Here is a 22,599-nt window from a genome sequence, read left to right on the forward strand (position 1 = left end):
GTAAACTTAGTCGAACGGCCTTTAATATAGATTTTAATAGTAATAGTAAATATTTTAATAAGAATTTGAAGGACCAAAGTAGAGAAAGGTTCTATATAAATAGTAATTAGATATAGGTTAGTCGATCTTAAATTATAGGGAAGTTCCGTTTTAAAGGGGTATTTATACCCTATATAGCGAAAAGGAAGCCGGTTAATATTCTAATACCTAAATATAGATTTTACGCAGTAATATAATTAAATACAGAGACGACGGCGGGGGCCCCAGGTAGAATTCTCTTTTCTTTTTAATAATTTATTATTTTAAAAATAGTTTATTTAAAGATAAGGTTTAATAGCCGGAAGAGTCCAATATTTCTATCGGGTCCGGTACACTTTCGACGTTCCTTAAAAATCCGCGGAAGGGAATAATTCTTATACTAGGTCGTACTTATAACCGTAGTAAATCTCTAAAGTAAATAACCTTTAATTAATAGAATAATATAAATAAAGGAAGTTGGTAAAATAGATTTGTAATTTCGGGAAAAGAATTGGCTTTAAAGGTTAAGTACGTCGGGCTTTAAGTAGACGCTTTAGGAGTAGATCGCTATTAGCCAGGCAATTAGCCAGCGGTTTTTAATATTCGGGTATAGAAGTTTTTAATAAATTTTAATTGTCCGGCGTATATTTAATAATTAATTTAGAATTAGTATAGATAGGGGGAATTTAATTATTTAATTAAAATATAGTATTATAATAGCTAGAAAGTAGTATTAATGCAATATGATTTTTGCCTAGTACTCTGAATATTAAAGTAAAGAAATTCAATTAAGTATAGGTAAACGGCGGGAGTAATTATAATTCTCTTAAGGTAATTAAATACCTTATTATTTAATTAGTAATATATATAAATAAATTAATAAGATTCCTATTATCCCTATCTATTATTTAGTAAAACTATAATTAAGGGAATAGGCTTAGTAGAATTAGCGGGGAAAGAAGACCTTATTGAGTTTGATTCTAATTTAATATTATAAAAAGATATAGGAGGTATAGAATAAGTAGGAACTTCAGCGCCGGTGAAATACTACTACTCCTATTATTTTTTTATTTATTTAATTAAACGGAGCTGGATTTTCGTTTAATTTTTAGTTTTAAGGTCCTTTACGGGCCAATCCGGGTTAAAGATATTATTAAGTAGGGAATTTAGCTAGGGCGGTACATTTATTAAACTATAATATAAATATCTTAAGGGGGGCTTATAGAGAATAGAAATCTTTAGTAGAATAAAAGGGTAAAAGTCCCCTTAATTTTAATTTTTAATATAAATATAAACTATAAAAGTATAGCCTATCAATCCTTTAGTCCTTCGAAATTTGAAGCTAGAAGTATTAAAAAAATTATTATAGGGATAATTGGCTTATAGCGGCTAAATATTTATAGCGACGTTGTTTTTTAATCCTTTAATATCGGTTCTTCCTATTATACCGAAGTAGAATTTAGTAAGCATTAAATTATTTACCTACTAATAGGGAATATAAATTAGGTTTAAACTATTGTAAAATAGGTTAATTTTACTTTATTAATAACCTTATTATAATAGTAATTAAATTTAGTATAAAAGGAACTACTTATTTAAATAATTGGTTTTTATAGTTATTCGACCGGGTAGTACTACAACGCTACTATTTATTAAATAATAGTTAAACGCTTCTAAATTAAAATCTATATTAAAATATAATAATACTTTTAGTACGTTATAAATATATAAGAATAGGCTCCGGCCTTGTATTTTAGTAGGCGATTCCTCTATTGGCCTTAAAGTAGCTAGTAGTAATTTATATATTATAATTTTAATATACGTTGGATTAAATCTTTTATAAATAATTTAAATATATAAAAGGGTCCTATAAATAATAGAATAGCCTTATTGTTACAATTTACTAAAAGTAAGCCCTCCTTCGCTTAGATTTCCTAATAGAAGGGTCCGCCTAATAAGTAAATATTTATTAGGGGGTCCCCTTAAGATTTGGTTATTAGAACCCAAGAGGGTAAAAGCGCTTTGCTGGAGGGAAAGTATAGGGTAAGTAGGGATAGGAAGGGGATTTAATTAAATTTAGTATTTCCCGGGTTTGGACAATATTACCCTAAGGGTGCGGGCGGGCTGGGTATAAGGGGTTTATTGTATTAATAGCTAACTTATAGAAGGTTTAATAATTATATATAATATATACCTAGGGAAGCGTCGACCGGCGTAGTATATATAGGCACGGCCGGGCCGGGCCTTTATAAATCTTAATAACTACGGTAGGTAGGGTAGGTAAGAGCGACCGACTAAACGGCGGCGGGGTAGGAGCGACCGGGTAAACAAATAATTTTTAAGTAAATTTATAATTTTAGATAAGTAAATATATTTACAATTAGGTTGGGTACGGCGCCGGGTAGGTAAATATATTCGAATTATATAAGGTAGTATAAAGAAGAGAGGGTAGGTAAGTACGTCCGGGCGGGTTAGGTATATAGGGTAAATAGGTACGTTTAAATATAGAATTTTTATATAGATAGTAGCTATATTAGAAAGGTAAGGGCGAGGGCTTATATAGGGTAGGTAAGAAGGACCGAAAAGTTTGGGGGGGTTAAAGGGTTACTTTCCAATTCCTATTAGGAGGGGTTTATTGAAGGAAAGGGTAGGGTAATAGTAGGAAGGGGTAAGTAAATAAAGAAGCTATATAATTAAATAAAAGTATTTATAGCTTTTTTATTAGAAAATATAGTAGGGTAGGTAGGAAAAGGTTATATAGGATTGTATTTTTATATAAAGTAAAAGTATAAAGGGGGAGGCTATCTTTTTAATTTCTAGGTAGGCGAAACGGTAGGTAGGCTACTTAGATTAGGAATAATTTAGTCTTTAGGGGGGGAGCGAAAATTTCTTTCTTCTTTTTCTTTTCCTTTTTTATTTATTTATTTTTTTTCTTTCTTCTTTTTCTCCTCCCTCTTTCTTCTTCCTACTTTTATCCTCTTTATTACTCTTCCTCCTCCCTTTCCTTTCCTCTCCGTCTTCCTTCGTTTTAATCCTTTTTTTCTTTTCTCTTCCTTTTTTTTTTTTCTTTTTAGCTTTTAACCTCTTTTTAGGGCTTTCCTCTCTTAATATTTCTTTCCTTATACCTCCAAACCCCCCTCCGTTCTTTTCTTTTATATTATATTTATATAAGGATAAAAAAGTAATATGATTAATATATAAATAAAATAAAGAAGGTTCTTATTCTTCTTTTCTTTATTTTTTTTTTTTTTTTTTTTTTTTTTTTTTTTTTTTTTTTTTTTATATATATTTTTCTTACTTTCCTTCTACCTTTTTACTTTTATAATATCTTACCCCCTTAGTAAGCTTCTTCCTTTCTTTTTCTTTTTATTCTTCTTTTCGTCCTCTTATTCTACCTCTAAATCTTTATTAGGTAAGGGTATTTATAAAGTAAATAAATACTTTTAGAGTAGTAGGAGCTGGATTATAATAAAGGTAGAGGTTTTTTTTATAAATATAGGAAGAAGAAGGTATTTAGAGGCGATTAAGTCGATTAATTAGAACCTATACGGTTTTAAATAAATTATTAGGGAAGGGTAGGTAAATAATTAATAGTAGGAAAGAAGAAAAAGAAGAAAAAAAGAAAAAAAAAAAAGAAATTTTAAAAGTAGTAGAAGAAGAAGGGTAGTAGAATTTAGGGGGTATAAATAGTTAGTAGAATAGGTAGGGTATTAGGTAGCTTTAATTATATAGGTAGGGAGGATATATTGAAGTTAGTATATTAATAAAGAAGGTTGAATTAATAAATATAAAAAGAAAAAGATAAAAGTAATATAAATACTTTTAGTATAATTATAAAATATTATAAATTATATTAGGGAAGATAAAAAGTAGTTAGCTTTTTACTTAGTAGAAATATAATTTAAATAAATGCTATAGGGTAAATATATTTACTTTATATAAGAAAGGTACGGCCGAGGTTAAAAAGGTAGAAGAGGGAAAGGTAGTAAAGGGTAGTATTTACTAAGTGTAAGGTAGGTAAGAACGACCGGGTAGGTAAAGAAGGCGTAATCGACCTTTGGAAACTAAAGTTTTAAAAAGGAAAATTGCGAATAGGTAGTACTTATTAAGTATAAGGTAAGTAAGAACTATAGGGTAGGTACGACGGGCCTATATAAGAAAGGTAAGATTAAAATTAAAAAGAAAAAAGTAGTAGGCGGATAATATTTATTAAGTATAAAGTAAGTAGGAATAATTAGGTAAGTAAGGAAGGTGCAACTAATTTGACGAAGAAGGCGTAGTTTTTATAAATTTAGAATAAGATTCTTAAGAAGGTACGACTTAGTTGGGTGGCTAGGTAGTTGTAAATCGATTTTTAAAATTTTTTATATTAGGGAATTTTATAGGAGTTGAAAAGTTGTAATTTAGACCGTCGGGCTATATTGTCCCTAAATTCGAAATTGGAGGGTATATAAGAAGGAGTAGCGGAAAGTAATAGGAAAGAGTAAGTAGTAAGACTATTTAGTTGTCCCTACCTCCGGCTCCTTTTTATAGGTATAAATAAGGATATATAGGGCTTACTCTATTTAGAAGCCTTCTATAGGAGGGCTACTCTAATTTATAGTTTAAATACCTTCCTATAGTAATTTATAAAGGAAATTAAATTCTAATTTATAGAACGTTATTATTATGTAACTCCTTATAATTTATTAGGGAATTAATATTAATAGCGCGAACTACTTTAGTACTATTCTAGTAAAGGCTCTACCTCTACTAGATAGTATTTAAGAAGATCCTATAAGTATTAGGGAGTACCCTATAAGTACCGAGGGGTGGGTTTTATAAATAATTAGTTATTAATTAAATTTATTTATAAATTATTAGAGGTATTAGCTAATTAGGGAAACCTTTGGGTAGAACTTTCTATATTAAGCCTCCTTTTAAGGCGTATAGGCGGTATGTGAGAGGCGCTCTACACTCTCCTATCCTCCTACTAACTACGCTCTAAGGAATTTAGGAAGGGAAAGTAAATATGTATTTTAAGGCAAATTCGGCCTTATTATACAAGTTTCGGATTGCTTACCTTTATAATTTTATAAATTCTTCCGTTCGTTTATAAATGGTTAGCTTTTTTAAATATATAATAGTTACTTGGTTAATTCTATTAATAGTTATATATTTGTTTTAAAAATTAAATTATATATATTTAAATTTAAATAATTAAATTATAAAATTATAAATAATTTATTAAATTAGTTATAGTTTATTTAATAGTACTTTACTATATAGATAACCGTGGTAATTCTAGAGTTAATATATATTAAAAACCCTAATTTCGGAAGGGGTATATTTATTAAATTAAAAATTAATACCCTTCGGGGCTAATTAGTAATTTATAATAATTTTTCGAATTGTATAGTTTTATATTAGCGATAGTTTATTTAAATTTCTATTTTATTAACTTTTAATGGCTAGGTTTTAGTTAATTATAGTAATAATGGGTAATGGAGGGTTAGGGCTCGACCCTGGAAAAGGAATTTAAAAAACGGCTACTATATTTAAGGAAGGTAGTAGGTACGTAAATTACCTAATTCCGATATAGGGAGGTAGTAATAATAAATACTAATATAGGGCTCTTTTGGGTTTTGTAATTAGAATAAATATAATTTAAATCCCTTAACGAAGAATAATTGGAGGGCAAGTCTGGTACTAGCAGCTGCGGTAATTCCAATTCCAATAGTATATATTAAAATTATTAAGGTTAAAAAGCTCGTAATTGAACCTTAGGCTCGGCCTATTAGTCCGCCTTACTACGTATATTAATTAGGTTGGGCCTTTTTTCTTAGAGAACTGTATACCTTTTACTAGGTATATCGGGGAATTAGGACTTTTATTATAAATAAATTAAATTATTTAAAGAAGGCCTATATTCGAATATATTAGTATAGAATAATAGAATAGAACGTATAGTTCTATTTTATTAGTTTCTAAGACCGCCGTAATAATTAATAGGAATAGTCGGGGGTATTAGTATTTAATTATTAGAGGTGAAATTCTTGGATTTATTAAAGATTAATTACTACGAAAGTATTTACTAAGGATATTTTTATTAATTAGGAACGAAAGTTAAAGGATCGAAGACGATTAAATACTATTGTAGTCTTAATTATAAACTATACTAATTAAGGATTGGACGGTATTATTTTTTAACCCGTTCGGCACTTTATAATAAATTAAAATATTTGGGCTCTTAAGGGAATATAGTCGCAAGGCTAAAATTTAAAGAAATTGACGGAAGGGCACCACCAGGGGTAGAGCCTATAGTTTAATTTAATTTAATATAGGGAAATTTACTAAGTCTAAATATAATAAGGATTAATAAATTGAAAGCTCTTTCTTAATTTTGTAGGTAGTAGTATATGGCCGTTCTTAATTAGTAGAGTAATTTATTTATTTAATTACAATAACGAATAAGACTTTAATTTACTAAATAACCTATATTACTTTAGTAATACGCTAGCTTTTTAGAGGGACTATCGGTTTAAACCGATAGAAGTTTAAAGTAATAATAGGTCTATAATGCCCTTAGATATTTTAGGCTGTATATATATTATATTAATATAATTAGCGAATATTCCCTTAACTAGAAGGTTTGGGTAATTTTATTAAATTGTATTATATTAGGAATAAAATATTACAATTATTATTCTTCAACGAAGAATCCCTAATAAGTGTAAATTATTAATTTACGTTAATTACGTTCTTACCCTTTATATATACTACCTATCGCTACTATTAATTAAATAATTTAGTAAAACTTCCGGATTAACCTAAAGAAGTTAGTAACAACTACCTAGGGCCGGAAAGTTATCCAAACTCGGTTATTTAGAAGAAGTAAAAGTTGTAATAAAGTCTCCATTAGTAAATTAGTAAAGGGATTATTATAGAATTATAAAACTCTTATAAATTATTACGAATTTTACTTATATAGTTACTTCGGCGTTAGTAGTCCGGAAAGGCCTTTAAGCCCTCCTAAATCTTTAGGTCTCCTATTTATAAGAAGCTACCTATTAAAATACCGAAACTAAACTCTTAATATTTTATATCTCTTTAAATAAACTTTTAAATAAATCAAAACTTTTAATAACGGATCTCTTAATTCTAATATCGATAAAGAATATAGCGAAATACGATAAGTAATATAAATTATAGAATTTAATAAATTATTGAATCTTTAAATATATATTGCGCTCGCTAATATTCTAATAAATATACTTATTCGAGCGTTATTTCAATTATTAAACTTTATTTACGTTAGGGATCCGCAACTATCTACAATCCTTTAAAATTAATAGCAGGCTCGTTAATTATACTAAATATAGTAATTTTATATTATTATAGTTATACGGCGGGTTCTTATTGTAAAACCCCTTATTTCTAAAATTAACCTCGGATTAAGTAGGAATACTTACTAAATTTAAATATATTAATAAATAAAAGAAAAGAAACTAATAGGGATTGCCCTAATAATAGCGAATAAAGTAGTAATAGCTCAAATTTAAAATTTAGCTTCGGCCCGAATTATAATTTATAGAAGAAACTTTTAGTAAGGCACCTTCTAAATCCCTTAGAACGGGGCGCTATAAAAGGTAAGAACCCCGTATAGTTAAATATTAATTTAATATAAAGCTTCTTCAACGAATCGAATAATTTAGGAATATTATTTAAAATAGGAGGTAAATTTCTTTTAAAGCTAAATACCGGCTAGAGATTAATAGTATACAAGTAGAGTAATTGAAAGATGAAAAGCACTTTAAAAAGAGGGTTAAATAGTATATAAAATTATTAAAAAGGAAGCGTTTATAATTAAATTTGCGCTATTCCGATTATCCGGTGTTCTTACTAGTATATTTAGGACGGTTTAAACTAATATTAGTTTTAGTAAGGGAATAAAAGTTTAAAGAATATAGTTCCTCTAAGAGTATTATAGCCCCGGGTATAATACCCTTACTAGGATTGAGGTTCGCGTATTTATAAAAATGCTAGTATAATAGTTATTAACAACCCGTCTTAAAATACGGACTAAGGAATTAAAGTTTTATGCGAATATTTAAGTATAAAACCCGCACGCGTAATAAAAGTGAATATAAGTAAGAGTTTCGGCGTATTATCGACCAATCCTAATATATTTAGATAGATTTAAATAAGAGTATTAAACCTTAGACCCGAAAGATAGTAAACTATATTTAAATAGGGTGAAGTTAGAGGAAATTCTAATAGAAGTTTATAGCAGTTTTAACGTATAAATCGATTATTAAATCTAAATATAGGGGCGAAAAATTAATCGAACTATCTAGTAACTAATTACTACCGAAATTTCCCTTAAGATAATAATATTATTCTTTAATTTTATAAAGTAAAACGAATAATTAGGGACTCGGGGGCACTTTTTAGCCTTTATCTATTCTTAAACTTTAAATATATAAGAAACTTTTATTATTTAATTGAACGTAGGTATTCAAATATACTAACACTAGTAGACTATTTTTAGTAAATAAAATTAGCAATATAGAATAAACCGAACGTAGAGTTAAAGTATTGGAATAAACGTTTATTAAATACTATAAAAAATATTAGTATATTTTAATAGTAGGACGGTAGCTATAGAAGTCGGAATCCGCTAAAAATTATATAACAATTTACTTACCGAATATATTAGCCCTAAAAATAAATAATATTTAAACATCCTACCTATACTCCGCCCTTAGGGTAGAAATAATACTTTAAGGAGTAGGCGGTTATAAAGGTTAGTAACGAAGCTTAAGGCGTAAGCCTAGGTTGAACGGCCTCTAATATAGATTTTAATAATAATAATAAATACTTTAATAAGAATTTGAAGGACCGAAGTAAGGAAAGGTTCTATATAAATAGCAGTTAGATATAGGTTAATCGATCTTAAGCTATAGGGAAATTCCGTTTCAAAGGGGCACTTATACCCTATATAGTAAAAGGGAAATTAATTAATATTTTAGTACTTAAATATAGGTTTTACACAATAACGCAACTAAATGTAGAAATAACGGCGGGGGCCCCGGGCAAAATTCTTTTTTCTTTTTAATAATTTATTACTTTAAAAATAATTTATTTAGAAATAGGGTTTAATAGCTAGAAGAGCCCAATACTTCTATCGGGTCTAATACACTCTCAACGTCCCTTAAAAATCTATAGGAAGGAATAATTCTTACGCTAAATTATACTTATAACCGTAGTAGGTCTCTAAGGTAAATAGCTTTTAATTAATAGAATAATATAAATAAAAGAAGTTAATAAAATAGATCTATAACTTTAAAAAAAGGATTAACTCTAAGGGTTGGGTATATTAGGCTTTAAGTAAATGCCCTAAGAGTAAATCGCTATTAATTAGGTAACTAGCCGGCGGCTTTCAATATCCAGGTATAGAAGCTTTTAATAGACTTCAGTTATCCGGCGTATATTTAATAACTAATTTAGAATTAGTACAAATAGGAGGAATCTAACTATCTAATTAAAATATAGTATTACAATAGCTAGAAAGTAGTATTAATATAATATAATTTCTATTTAGTATTTTAAATATTAAAGTAAAGAAATTTAATTAAATACAAATAAATAGTAGGAGTAACTATAACTCTCTTAAAGTAGCCAAATACTTTATTATTTAATTAGTAATACATATAAATAAATTAATAAGATTCCTACTATCCCTATCTACTATCTAACGAAACTATAGCTAAGGGAATAGACTTAGTAGAATCAGCGGAGAAAAAAGACCTTATTAAATTTAATTCTAATTTAATATTATAAAAAGATATAGGAGGTATAGAATAAGTAAGAGCTTCGGCGCCGGTAAAATACTACTACTCCTATTGTTTTTTTACTTATTTAATTAAGTAGGGCTGGATTTTCGTTTAACTTCTAATTTTAAAGTCCTTTACAAGCCGACCCGGGTTAAAAATATTATTAAGTAGGGAATTTAGCTAGGGTAGTACATTTATTAAACTATAATGTAAGTATCCTAAAAGGGGCTTATAAAGAACAGAAATCTCTAATAGAATAAAAGGGTAAAAGTCCCCTTAATTTTAATTTTTAGTATAAATACAAACTATAAAAGTATAACCTATCGATCCTTTAGTCCCTCGAAATTTGAAGCTAGAAGTACTAGAAAAATTACTATAAGGATAATTAGCTTATAGCAGCTAAATGTTTATAGCAACATCGCTTTTTAATCCTTCAATATCGGCTCTTCCTATTATACTGAAGTAGAATTCAATAAATGTTAAATTATTTACCTACTAATAAGGAACGTAAATTAGATTTAAATTATTATAAAATAAATTAATTTTACTTTATTAATAACTTTATTATAATAGTAATTAAACTTAGTATAAGAGGAACTATTTATTTAGATAATTAGTTTTTACAATTATTCGACCGGGTAGTACCGCAACGCTACTATCTATTAAATAATAACTAAACGCCTCTAAATTAGAATTTATATTAGAATGTAATAATACTTCTAGTATATTATAAATATATAAGAATAAACTCCAGCCTTATATTTTAATAAACAATTCCTCTATTAGCTTTAAAGTAGCCAGTAGTAATTCGTATATTATAATTTTAATATATATTAAATTAAATTCTTTACAAATAATTTAAATATATAAAAGGGTTTTATAAATAGTAAAGTAACTTTATTATTACAATTTACTAAAGGTAAGCCCTCCTTCGCCTAAATTTCCTAATAGAAGGGTCTGTTTAATAAATAAGTATTTATTAGGGGGTCCCCCCGAAATTTAGTTATTAAAGCCTAAGAAGGCGAAAGCGCCTTACCGGAGGGAAAGTATAAAGTAAGTAGGAATAGGAAAGGGACTTAATTAAGTTCAACATTTCCCGGGTTTAAATAATATTACTTTAGGGGCGTAGGCGGGCCGGGTATAAAGGGTTTACTATATTAGTAACTAACTTATAGAAGGCTTAATAACTATATATAGTATATACCTAGAGAAGCGTCAACCGGCGTAGTATACGTAGGTACGGCCGGGCCGGGCCTTTATAAATCTTAGTAACTATAGTAGGTAGGGTAGGTAAGAGTAACCGACTAAGTAGCGGCGGAGTAGGAGCGACTAGGTAGGTAAATAATTTTTAAATAAGTTTATAATTTTAAATAAATAAATATATTTACAATTGGGTTGGGTACGGCACTAGGTAAACAAGTATATTCGAATTATATAAGGTAGTATAGAGAAGAGAAGGTAAGTAAGTACGTCCGGGCGGGTTAAATATATAAAGTAAATAGGCGTATTTAAGTATAGAATTTTTATATAAATAGTAATTATATTAGGAAAGTAAGGGCGAAGGTTTATATAGGGTAAGTAAGAAGGACCGAGAGGTTTGGGGGGGCTAAGGGGTTATTTTCCAACTCCTATTAGGAGGAATTTATTAAAGGAAAGGGTAGGGTAGTAGTAGGAGGGGGTAAGTAAATAAAGAAACTATATAATTAAATAAAAGTATTTATAGTTTTTTTATTAGAAAATATAGTAGGGTAAGTAGGAAAAGGTTATATAGGATTATATTTTTATATAAAGTAAAAGTATAAAGGAGGAGGCTATCTTTTTAATTTTTAAGTAGGCGAGGCAGTAAGTAGGCTACTTAGGCTGGGAATAGTTTAATTTTTAGGGGGGGAGCGAAAATTTCTTTCTTCTTTTTCTTTTCCTTTTTTATTTATTTATTTTTTTTCTTTCTTCTTTTTCTCCTCCCTCTTTCTTCTTCCTATTTTTATCTTCTTTATTATTCTTCCTCTTCCTTTTCCTTTCCTCTCCGTCTTCCTTCGTTTTGGTCCTTTTTTTCTTTTCTCTTCCTTTTTCTTTTTTCTTTTTAGCTTTTAACCTCTTTTTAGGGCTTTCCTCTTTTAATATTTCTTTCCTTATACCTCCAAACCCCCCTCCGTTCCCTTCTTTTGTATTATATCTATACAAGGATAAAAAAGTAATATAATTAATATATAAATAAAATAAAGAAGGTTCTTATTCTTCTTTTCTTTATTTTTTTTTTTTTTTTTTTTTTTTTTTTTTTTTTTTTTTTTTTTTATATATATTTTTCTTACTTCCTTCTACCTTTTTACTTTTATAATATCTTGCCCCCTTAGTAAGCTTCTTCCTTTCTTTTTCTTTTTATTCTTCTTTTCGTCCTCTTATTCTACCTCTAAATCTTTATTAGGTAAGGGCGTTTATAAAGTAAATAAACACTTTTAGAGTAGTAGGAGCCGGATTATAATAAAGGTAAAGGTTTTTTTTATAAATATAAGAAGAAGAAAGTATTCGGAGGCGACTAAATCGATTAATTAGAACCTATACGGTCTTAAATGAATTGTTAGGGAAGGGCAGGTAAATAATTGATAGTAAAAAAGAAGAAAAAGAAGAAAAAAAGAAAAAAAAAAAAGAAATTTTAAAAATAGTAGAAGAAGAAGGGTAGTAGAATTTAGGGGGTATAAACAATTAATAGAGTAAGTAGGGTATTAAGTAGTTTTAGTTATATAGGTAAGGAGGATATATTAAGGTTAGTATATTAATAAAGAAAGTTGAATTAGTAAATGTAAAAAGAAAAAGATAAGAGTAATATAAATACTTTTAGTATAGTTATAAAATATTATAAATTATATTAGGGAAGATAAAAAGTAATTAGCTTTTTATTTAGTAGAAACGTAGTTTAAATAGACGCTATAGGGTAGGTATATCTACTTTATATAAGAAAAGTACGGCTAAAGTTAAAAAGGTAGAAAAGGGAAAGGTAATAAAGGGTAGTACTTATTAAATATAGGGTAAGTAAGAACGACCGGGTAGGTAAAGAAGGTGCAATCGACCTTTAGAAGCCGAAGTTTTAAAAAAGAAAATTGTAAATAAATAACGTTTATTAAATATAAGGTAAGTAAGAACTATAAAGTAAATATAACAGGCTTATATAAGAAAAGTAAAATTAAAATTAAAAAGAAAAAAGTAGTAGGTGGGTAGTACCTATTAAATGTAGAGTAAGTAGGAATGACCGGGTAGGTAAGGAAGGTATAACTAATTTAACGAAGAAGGTATAATTTTTATAAACTTAGAACGAGATTCTTGAGAAGGTACGATCTAATTAGGTAATTAAGTAGCTATAAATCGATTTTTAAAATTTCCTATATTAGGGAATTTCGCAGGAGTTGAAAAATTGTAATTTAGACCGTCGGGCCGTACTATCCCTAAATTCGAGGTTAGAGGGTATATAAGAAGGAGCGGTAGAGAATAATAGAAAAGAGTAAGTAATAAAACTATTTAATTGTTCCTACCTCCAGTTCCCTCTTATAAATATAAATAAAGATATATAAGGCCTATTCTATTTAGAAGCCTTCTATAGGAGGATTACTTTAGCTTATAGCCTAAATACCTTCCTATAGTAACCTACAAAGGAAATTAAATTCCAATTTATAGAATATTATTATTATATAGCTCCTTATAATTTATTAAAGAATTAATGTTAATAGTATAAACTACCTTAGTACCGTTCTAGTAAAGGTTCTACTTCTATCGGGCAATATTTAAGAAGATCCTATAAGCGCTAGAGAGTACCCTATAAACGCCGAAGGGTAAATTTTATAAATAACTAACCGCTAGTTAAATTTATTTATAAACCGCCAGGGGTACCGGCTAGCTAAGGAAGCCTTCGGATAGAACCTTCTATATTAAACCTCCTCTTAGAATATATAGGCGATATATAAGAGGCGTTCTATACTCTCCCGTCCTCCTACCGACTATACTCTAAGGAATTTAGGAGGGGAAAATAGATACGTATTTCGAAGTAAGTTCAACCCTACTATATAAATTTCAAACCGCCTACCTTTATAATTTTATAAACTCTTCTATTCGCTTACGAACAATTGGTTTTTCTAAACGTATAATAGTTACCTAATTAATTCTACTAATAGTTATATACTTATTTTAAAAATTAAACTATATATATTTAAATTTAAGCAATTAAACTACGAAATTACAAATAGCTTATTAAATCAATTATAGTTTATTTAATAGTACCTTACTATATAGATAACTGTAGTAATTCTAAAGCTAATATATATTAAAAACCCCGACTTCGGAAGGGGTATATTTATTAAATTAAAAACTAATACCCTTCGGGGCTAACTAATAATTTATAATAACTTCTCGAATTATATAACTTTACACTAACGATAATTTATTCAAATTTCTACCCTATTAACTTTCGATAGTTAAATCTTAGCTAACTATAGTAATAATAGGTAATAGAGGGTTAGGGCTCAACCCTAGAGAAGGAGCTTAAGAAATGGCTACTATATCTAAGGAAGGTAATAAGTACGTAAATTACCTAATCCCAATATAGGGAAGTAATAATAATAAATATTAATACAAGGCTCTTTTAAATCTTATAATTAGAATAAGTACAATTTAAATCCTTTAATAAAGAATAATTAGAGGGCAAATTTAGTACTAGCAGCTATAGTAATTCTAATTCCAATAACGTATATTAAAATTATTAAAATTAAAAAACTCGTAATTAAACTTTAGACTCGGCCCGTCGGTCCGCCTCACCGCGTATACTAACTAGGTCGGGCCTTTTTTTCTAGAAAACCGTATACCCTTTACTAGGTATATCGGGGAACTAGGACTTTTACTATAAATAAATTAAATTGTTTAAAGAAGGCCTATATTCGAATATATTAGTATAAAATAATAGAATAGAATATATAGTTCTATTTTATTAATTTCTAGGACCGCCGTAATAATTAATAGGGATAGTCGGGGGTATTAATATTCAATTGTTAGAAGTGAAATTCTTAGATTTATTAAAGACTAACTACTACAAAAATATTTACTAAGGATATTTTTATTAATTAGGAATAAAAGTTAGGGGATTGAAGACGATTAAATACTATTGTAGTTTTAATTATAAATTATACTAATTAGGGATCGGATAGTATTATTTTTTAACCCGTTCGGCACCTTATAATAAATTAAAATATTTAGGCTCCTAGGGGAATATAATCGCAAGGTTGAAACTTAAAAAAATTAATAGAAGGGTACTACTAAGGGTAGAGCCTACGGTTTAATTTAACTTAATACAGGGAAACTTACTAGGTCTAAATACAATAAGGATTAATAGATTAAGAATTCTTTCTTAATTTCGTAGGTAGTAGTATATAGCTATTCTTAATTAATAAAATAATTTATTTATTTAATTATAATAACGAACAAAACTTTAACCTACTAAATAGCCCGTATTACTTTAGTAATACACTAACTTCTTAAAGGGATTATCGGTTTAAACCGATAGAAATTTAAAGTAATAATAGGTCTATAATACCCTTAAATATTCTAAGCCGCACGCACGCTATACTAATATAGCCAGCGAATACTCCCTTGGCTAGAAGGTCCGGGTAATCTTATTAAATTGTATTGTATTAGGGATAGAGTATTGCAATTATTACTCTTTAATAAAAAATCCCTAATAAATGTAAATTATTAACTTATATTAATTATATCCCTGCCCTTTATATATACCGCCTATTACTATTACCAATTGAATAGCTTAATAAGGCTTCCGGACTAGCTTAGGGAGGTCGGCAACAACTACCTAAAGCCGGAAAACTATCCAAATTCAGTTATTTAGAAGAAATAAAAATTATAATAAAGTTTCTATTAATAAACTAGCGGAGGGATTATTATAGAATTGCAAAACTCCTACAAACTATTGCGAATTTTACCTATATAGTTACTTCGGCACTAACGGTCCAAAAAGGCCTTCAAGCCCTCCCGGATCCTTAAGTCTCCTACTCGTAAAAGGTTGCCCGCCGGAATACTAAAACTAAATTTTTAATATTTTATATCTCTCTAAATAAATTTTTAAATAAATCAAAACTTTCAATAACGGATCTCTTAATTCTAATATTAATAAAGAACGCAACGAAATACAATAAGTAATATAAATTATAGAATTCAATAAATTATTAAATCTTTAAATATATATTACGCTCGCTAATATTCTAGCGAATATACTTATTTGAACGTTATTTTAACTATTAAATTCTATTTATATTAAAGATCTACAGCTATTTACAGTCCCTCAAAATTAATAGTAAGCTCGCTAGTTATACTAAGCGTAATAATTCTATATTACTATAATTATATAGCGGGTTCTTACTATAAAACCCCTTATTTCTAAAGTTAACTTCGGATTAAGTAGGAATACCTATTAAATTTAAGTATATTAATAAGCAGAGGAAAAGAAACTAATAGGGATTGCCTTAATAATAGTAAGTAAAGCGGTAATAATTTAAATTTAAAATCTAGCTTCGGTTTGAATTATAATTTATAAAGGAAGCTTTTAGTAAAGTACCTTCTAAATCCCCTAAAACGGAGCGCTATAGAAGGTGAGAGCCCTATATAGTTAGATGCTAATCTAATATAAAGCTCCTTCGATAAATTGAATAATTTAAGAATATTATTTAAAATAGGAAATAAATTTCTTTTAAAGCTAAATACTAGCTAGAGATTAATAACGTATAAATAAAATAATTAAAAAATAAAAAGTACTTTAAAAAAAGGGTTAAATAGTATATAAAATTATTAAAAGGGAAGCGTTTATAACCAGACTTGCACCGTTCCAATTATTCGGTATTCTTACTAGTATATTCAGGACGGTTTAAACTAATATTAATTTTAACGGGGGGATAAAGGTCTAGGGAACGTAGCTCCTCCGAGAGTATTATAGCCCTGGGCGTAATGCCTTCGCCGGGATTAAGGTTTGTACATTTATAAGGATACTAATATAATAATTATTAATAACCCGTTTTAAAATATAAATTAAGGAGTTAAGGTTTTATACGAATATTTAAATATAAAACCCGTATATATAATAAAAATAAATATAAGTAAGAGCTTCGGCGTATTATTAACTAATTTTAATATATTCGGATAGATTTAAATAAGAGTATTAAACCTTAAACCCGAAAGATAGTGAATTATACTTAGATAGGGTAAAGCTAGAGGAAATTCTAATAGAAGTTTATAACGGTTCTAATATATAAATCGATTGTTAAATTTAAATATAGGGGCGAAAGATTAATCGAATTATCTAATAGCTAATTACTACCGAAATTTCCCTTAGAATAGTAATATTATTCTTCAATTTTATAAAGTAAAGCGAATAATTAGGGATTCGGAGGCGCTTTTTAGCCTTTATCTATTTTTAAACTTTAAATATATAAGAAGCCCTTATTATTTAATTGAATATAGGTATTCGAATATATTAATATTAGTAGGCTATTTTTAGTAAATAGAATTAGCAATATAAAATAAACCGAACGCGGGGTTAAGGTGCCGGAATAGACGCTTATTAAATACTATAAAAAATATTAATATATTTTAATAGTAGGACGGTAGCTATAGAAATCGGAATCCGCTAAGGACTATATAATAATTCACTTACCGAATATATTAGCCCTAAAAATAGATAGCGCTCAAACGTCCCACTTATACCCCGCCCTTAAAGTAGAAATAATACTCTAAAGAATAAACGGCCGTAGAGGTCAATAACAAAGCCTAGAGCATAAGCCCGGGTCGAACGGCCTCTAATACAAATTTTAATAGTAGTAGTAAATACTTTAATAAGAATTTAAAGGACCGAAGTAGGGAAAAGTTTTATATAAATAGCGGTTAGATATAAGTTAATTAATCTTAAGTTATAGGGAAATTCTATTTTAAAGGAGCACTTATACCTTGTATAGCAAAAGGGAAGTTGGTTAATATTCCGGTACTTAGATGTAGGTTTTATATAATAATGTAATTAAATATAGAAATAATAGCGGAGGCTCCGGGTAGAATTCTCTTTTCTTCTTAATAATTTATTACTTTAAAAATAATTTATTTAAAAATAGGGTTTAATAGCCGAAAGAGCCTAATACTTCTATCGGGTCCGGTATATTCTTAATATCCTTTAAAAATCCGCAAGAAGGAATAATTCTTACGTTAAATTATACTTATAATTATAATAGGTCTCTAAAGTAAATAGCCTCTAATTAATAGAATAATATAAATAAAGGAAGTCGGTAAAATAAATTTATAATTTTAAGAAAAGGATTAACTCTAAGGGTTAAATATATTAAGTTTTAGGTAAATGCCCTAAGAGTAAATTACTACTAGTTGGGCAACCGGCCAATAATTTTTAATATCCAGGTATAAAAGCCTTTAATAAACTTCGGTTGTCTAGCGTACGTTTAATAACCAATTTAAAATTAATATAAATAGGGGGAATCTAATTATTTAATTAAAATATAGTATTATAATAACTAGAAAATAGTATTAACGCAATATAATTTCTACTTAGTATTTTAAATATTAAAGTAAAGAAATTTAATTAAACGCAAGTAAACGGCGGAAGTAACTATAATTCTCTTAAAATAATTAAATACTTCGTTATTTAATTAGTAACATATATAAATAGATTAACGAAATTCCTACTATCCCTATCTACTATTTAACGAAACTACAACCAAAGGAATAAATTTAGTAGAATTAGTAAAGAAAAAAAACCCTATTAAATTTAACTCTAATTTAATATTATAAAAAGATATAGGAAGTATAGAATAAGTAGGAGCTTCGGCGCTAGTAAAATACTATTATTCCTATTATTTTTTTATTTATTTAATTAAACGGGGCTGGATTTTCGTCTAATTTCTAATTTTAAAATCCTTTATAGGCTAACCCAGGTTAAAGATATTATTAAATAAGGAATTTAACTAAAGCAGCACATCTATTAAACTATAATATAAGTATTTTAAGGGGGGCTTATAGAGAATAGAAATCTCTAGTAGAATAAAAGGGTAAAAGTCCCTTTAATTTTAATTTTTAATATAAATATAAACTATAAAAGTATAGCCTATCGATCCTTTAATCCCTCGAAATTTAAAATTAAAAGTACCAAAAAAATTACTATAGGGATAATTAATTTATAATAGCCAAACGTTTATAGTAATATTGCTTTTTAATCCTTCAATATCAATTCTTCCTATTATACCGAAATAGAATTTAATAAATATTAAATTATTCACTTACTAATAAGGAACATAAACTAGGTTTAGACTATTATAAAATAAATTAATTTTACCCTACTAATAACCTTATTATAATAATAATTAAACTTAATATAAAAGGAACCGCTTATTTAAATAATTGGTTTTTACAATTATCTAACCGAATAATACCGTAATACTACTATTTATTAAATAATAGCTAAACGCCTCTAAATTAAAATCTATATTAAAATATAATAATACTTCTAATATATTATAAACGTATAAGAATAGGCTCCGGCCTTGTATCTTAATAGGCAATTCCTCTATTAACCTTAAAGTAGCTAGTAGTAATTTACATATTATAATTTTAATATACATTAGATTAAATCTTTTATAAACAATTTAAATATACAAAAGGGTCCTATAAGTAATAGAATAGTCTTATTATTACAATTTACTAAGGGTAAGCCCTCCTTCACTTAAATTTCCCAATAGAAGGGTCCGTCTAATAAATAGGTATTTATTAGGGGGTCCCCCCGAAATTTAGTTATTAAAGTTTAAGAGGGCGAAAATACTTTATTAAAGGGAAAGTATAAGGTAAATAGGAATAGAAAGGGGATTTAATTAAATTTAGTATTTCCCAGGTTTAGACGATATTACCCTAAGGGTATAGGCGGGCTAGGTATAAGGGGTTTACCGTACTAATAACTAATTTATAGAAGGCTTAATAATTATATATAGTATATACCTAAGGAAGTATCGACCGGTATAATATATACGGGTACAGCCGGGCCGGGCTTTTATAAATTTTAATAACTATAATAAGTAAGGTAGGTAAAAGCGACCGACTAAGTAGCGGTGGGGTAGGAACGACCGGGTAAATAAATAATTTTTAAACAAACTTATAGTTTTAAATAAGTAAATGCATTTATAATTAGGTTAAATATAATACTAGGTAGGTAAATATATTTAAATTATATAAAGTAGCGTAGAAAAGAGAGGGTAAGTAAGTACGTCCGGGCGGATTAAGTATATAGGGTAAGTAAATGTATTTAAATATAGAATTTTTATATAAATAGTAATTATATTAGGAAGGTAAGGGCGAAGGCCTATATAGGGTAAGTAAGAAGGACCGAGAGGTTTGGGGGGGCTAAAGGGTTACTTTCTAACTCCTATTAAGAGAGGCTTATTAAAGGAAAGGGTAGGGTAATAGTAGAAGGGGGTAAGTAAATAAAGAAGCTATATAATTGAATAAAGGTATTTGTAGCCTTTTTATTAGAAAACGTAGTAGGGTAGGTAGGAAAAGGTTATATAGGATTGTATTTTTATATAAGGTAAAAGTATAAAGGGGGAGGCTATCTTTTTAATTTTTAGGTAGGCGAGGCGGTAAGTAGGCTACTTAGGTTAGAAATAGTTTAGTCTTTAGGGGGGAAGCGAAAATTTCTTTCTTCTTTTTCTTTTCCTTTTTTATTTATTTATTTTTTTTCTTTCTTCTTTTTCTCCTCCCTCTTTCTTCTTTCTACTTTTATCCTCTTTATTACTCTTCCTCCTCCCTTTCCTTTCCTCTCCGTCTTCCTTCGTTTTAGTCCTTTTTTTCTTTTCTCTTCCTTTTTTTTTTTTCTTTTTAACTTTTAACCTCTTTTTAGGGCTTTCCTCTCTTAATATTTCTTTCCTTATACCTCCAAACCCCCCTCCATTCCCTTCTTTTATATTATATCTATATAAGGATAAAAAAGTAATATGATTAATATGTAAATAAAATAAAGAAGGTTCTTATTCTTCTTTTCTTTGTTTTTTTTTTTTTTTTTTTTTTTTTTTTTTTTTTTTTTTTTTTATATATATTTTTCTTACTTTCCTTCTACCTTTTTACTTTTATAATATCTTACCCCCTTAATAAGCTTCTTCCTTTCTTTTTCTTTTTATTCTTCTTTTCGTCCTCTTATTCTACTTCTAAATCTTTATTAGGTAAGGGCGTTTATAAAGTAAATAAATACTTTTAGAGTAGTAGGAGCCGGATTATAATAAGGGTAGAGGTTTTTTTTATAAATATAAGAAGAAGAAGGTATTCGGAGGCGATTAAATCGATTAATTAGAATTTATACAGTCTTAAATAAATTGTTAGGGAAGGGTAGGTAAATAATTGATAGTAGGAAAGAAGAAAAAGAAGAAAAAAAGAAAAAGAAAAAAGAAATTTTAAAAGTAGTAGAAGAAGAAGGGTAGTAGAATTTAGGGGGTATAAATAGTTAGTAGAGTAAGTAGGGTATTAAGTAACTTTAATTGTATAGGTAGGGAGGATATATTAAGGTTAGTATATTAATAAAGAAGGTTGAATTAGTAAATATAAAAAGAAAAAGATAAGAGTAATATAAATACTTTTAGTATAATTATAAAATATTGTAAATTATATTAAGGAAAATAAAAAGTAGTTAGCTTTTTATTTAATAGAAATATAGTTTGAGTAGATGTTGTAGGGTAGGTATGTTTACTTTATATAAGAAAGGTGCGGTTGAGGTTAAAAAGGTGGAAGAGGGAAAGGTAGTAAAGGGTGGTACTTATTAAGTGTAGGGTAGGTAAGAATAATTGGGTAGGTAAAGAAGGTACAATCGATTTTTAGAAGTTGAAATTTTAAAAAGGAAAATTGCAAGTAGGTAGTGTTTATTAAGTATAGGGTAAGTAAGAATTATAGGGTAAATATAATAGGCTTGTATAAGAAAGGTAAAATTAAAATTAAAAAGAAAAAAGTAGTAAGCGGGTAGTATTTATTAAGTATAGGGTAGGTAGGAATAATTAGGTAAGTAAGGAAGGTATAATTAATTTAATAAAGAAGGTGTAGTTTTTGTAAATTTAGAGTGAGATTTTTAAGAAGGTACGATTTAATTGGGTAGTTGGGTAACTATAAATCGATTTTTAAAATTTTTTATATTAGGGAATTTCGTAGGAGTTGAAAAGTTGCGGCTTAAACCGTCAGGTTGTACTATCCCTAGACTCGAAGTTGGAGGGTATATAAAAAGGAGTAGCGGAGAGTAATAAGAAAGAGTAAGTAGTAAGATTATTCGGTTGTCCTTACTTCCGGCTCCCTTTTATAAGTATAGGTAAGGATATATAGGGCTTGCTCTATTTAGAAGCTTTTTATAAGAGGGCTGCTCTAGCTTATAGTTTAAGTACTTTCTTATAGTAATTTATAAAGGAAATTAAATTTTAGTTTATAGAATATTATTATTATATAGTTCCCTACGGTTTATTAGGGAATTAATATTAATAGTACGAGCTATTTTAATACCGTTTTAGTAAGGGCTTTACTTTTATTAGGTAGTATTTGAGAAAATCCTATAAGCGCTAGAGAATACCCTATAAGCGCCGAGGGGTAGGTTCTATAAATAATTAGCCGTTAGCTAAATTTATCTATAAGCCGCCGGGGGTACTAGTTAATTGGGGAAGCCTTCGGGTAGAACCTTCTATATTAAACCTCTTTTTAAAGCGTATAA

The 22,599-nt window shown here is 28.1% G+C and overlaps 7 non-coding genes across 7 annotated transcripts; all 7 read left to right on the plus strand.

Moving 5' to 3' along the window:
• Positions 1–9: 9 nt before the first annotated feature.
• On the plus strand, positions 10–1,788 carry NCU15689. Its single transcript, XR_898002.1, has one exon. It is a non-coding gene; the product is annotated as a 28S ribosomal RNA (ribosomal RNA).
• Positions 1,789–5,146: 3,358 nt separating this feature from the next.
• NCU15690 lies at positions 5,147–6,941 on the plus strand. Its single transcript, XR_898003.1, has one exon. It is a non-coding gene; the product is annotated as an 18S ribosomal RNA (ribosomal RNA).
• Positions 6,942–7,132: 191 nt separating this feature from the next.
• Positions 7,133–7,286, plus strand: NCU15691. The gene has a single exon (XR_898004.1). It is a non-coding gene; the product is annotated as a 5.8S ribosomal RNA (ribosomal RNA).
• A 17-nt stretch (positions 7,287–7,303) lies between these two features.
• Positions 7,304–10,618, plus strand: NCU15692. Its single transcript, XR_898005.1, has one exon. It is a non-coding gene; the product is annotated as a 28S ribosomal RNA (ribosomal RNA).
• Positions 10,619–13,977: 3,359 nt separating this feature from the next.
• On the plus strand, positions 13,978–15,766 carry NCU15693. The gene has a single exon (XR_898006.1). It is a non-coding gene; the product is annotated as an 18S ribosomal RNA (ribosomal RNA).
• A 191-nt stretch (positions 15,767–15,957) lies between these two features.
• NCU15694 lies at positions 15,958–16,111 on the plus strand. Its single transcript, XR_898007.1, has one exon. It is a non-coding gene; the product is annotated as a 5.8S ribosomal RNA (ribosomal RNA).
• Positions 16,112–16,189: 78 nt separating this feature from the next.
• On the plus strand, positions 16,190–19,444 carry NCU15695. The gene has a single exon (XR_898008.1). It is a non-coding gene; the product is annotated as a 28S ribosomal RNA (ribosomal RNA).
• The last annotated feature ends 3,155 nt before the right edge of the window (positions 19,445–22,599 follow it).

The sequence above is a fragment of the Neurospora crassa genome, assembly GCF_000182925.2.
Source record: "Neurospora crassa OR74A unplaced genomic scaffold supercont12.8, whole genome shotgun sequence".
Lineage (NCBI taxonomy): Eukaryota > Fungi > Ascomycota > Sordariomycetes > Sordariales > Sordariaceae > Neurospora > Neurospora crassa.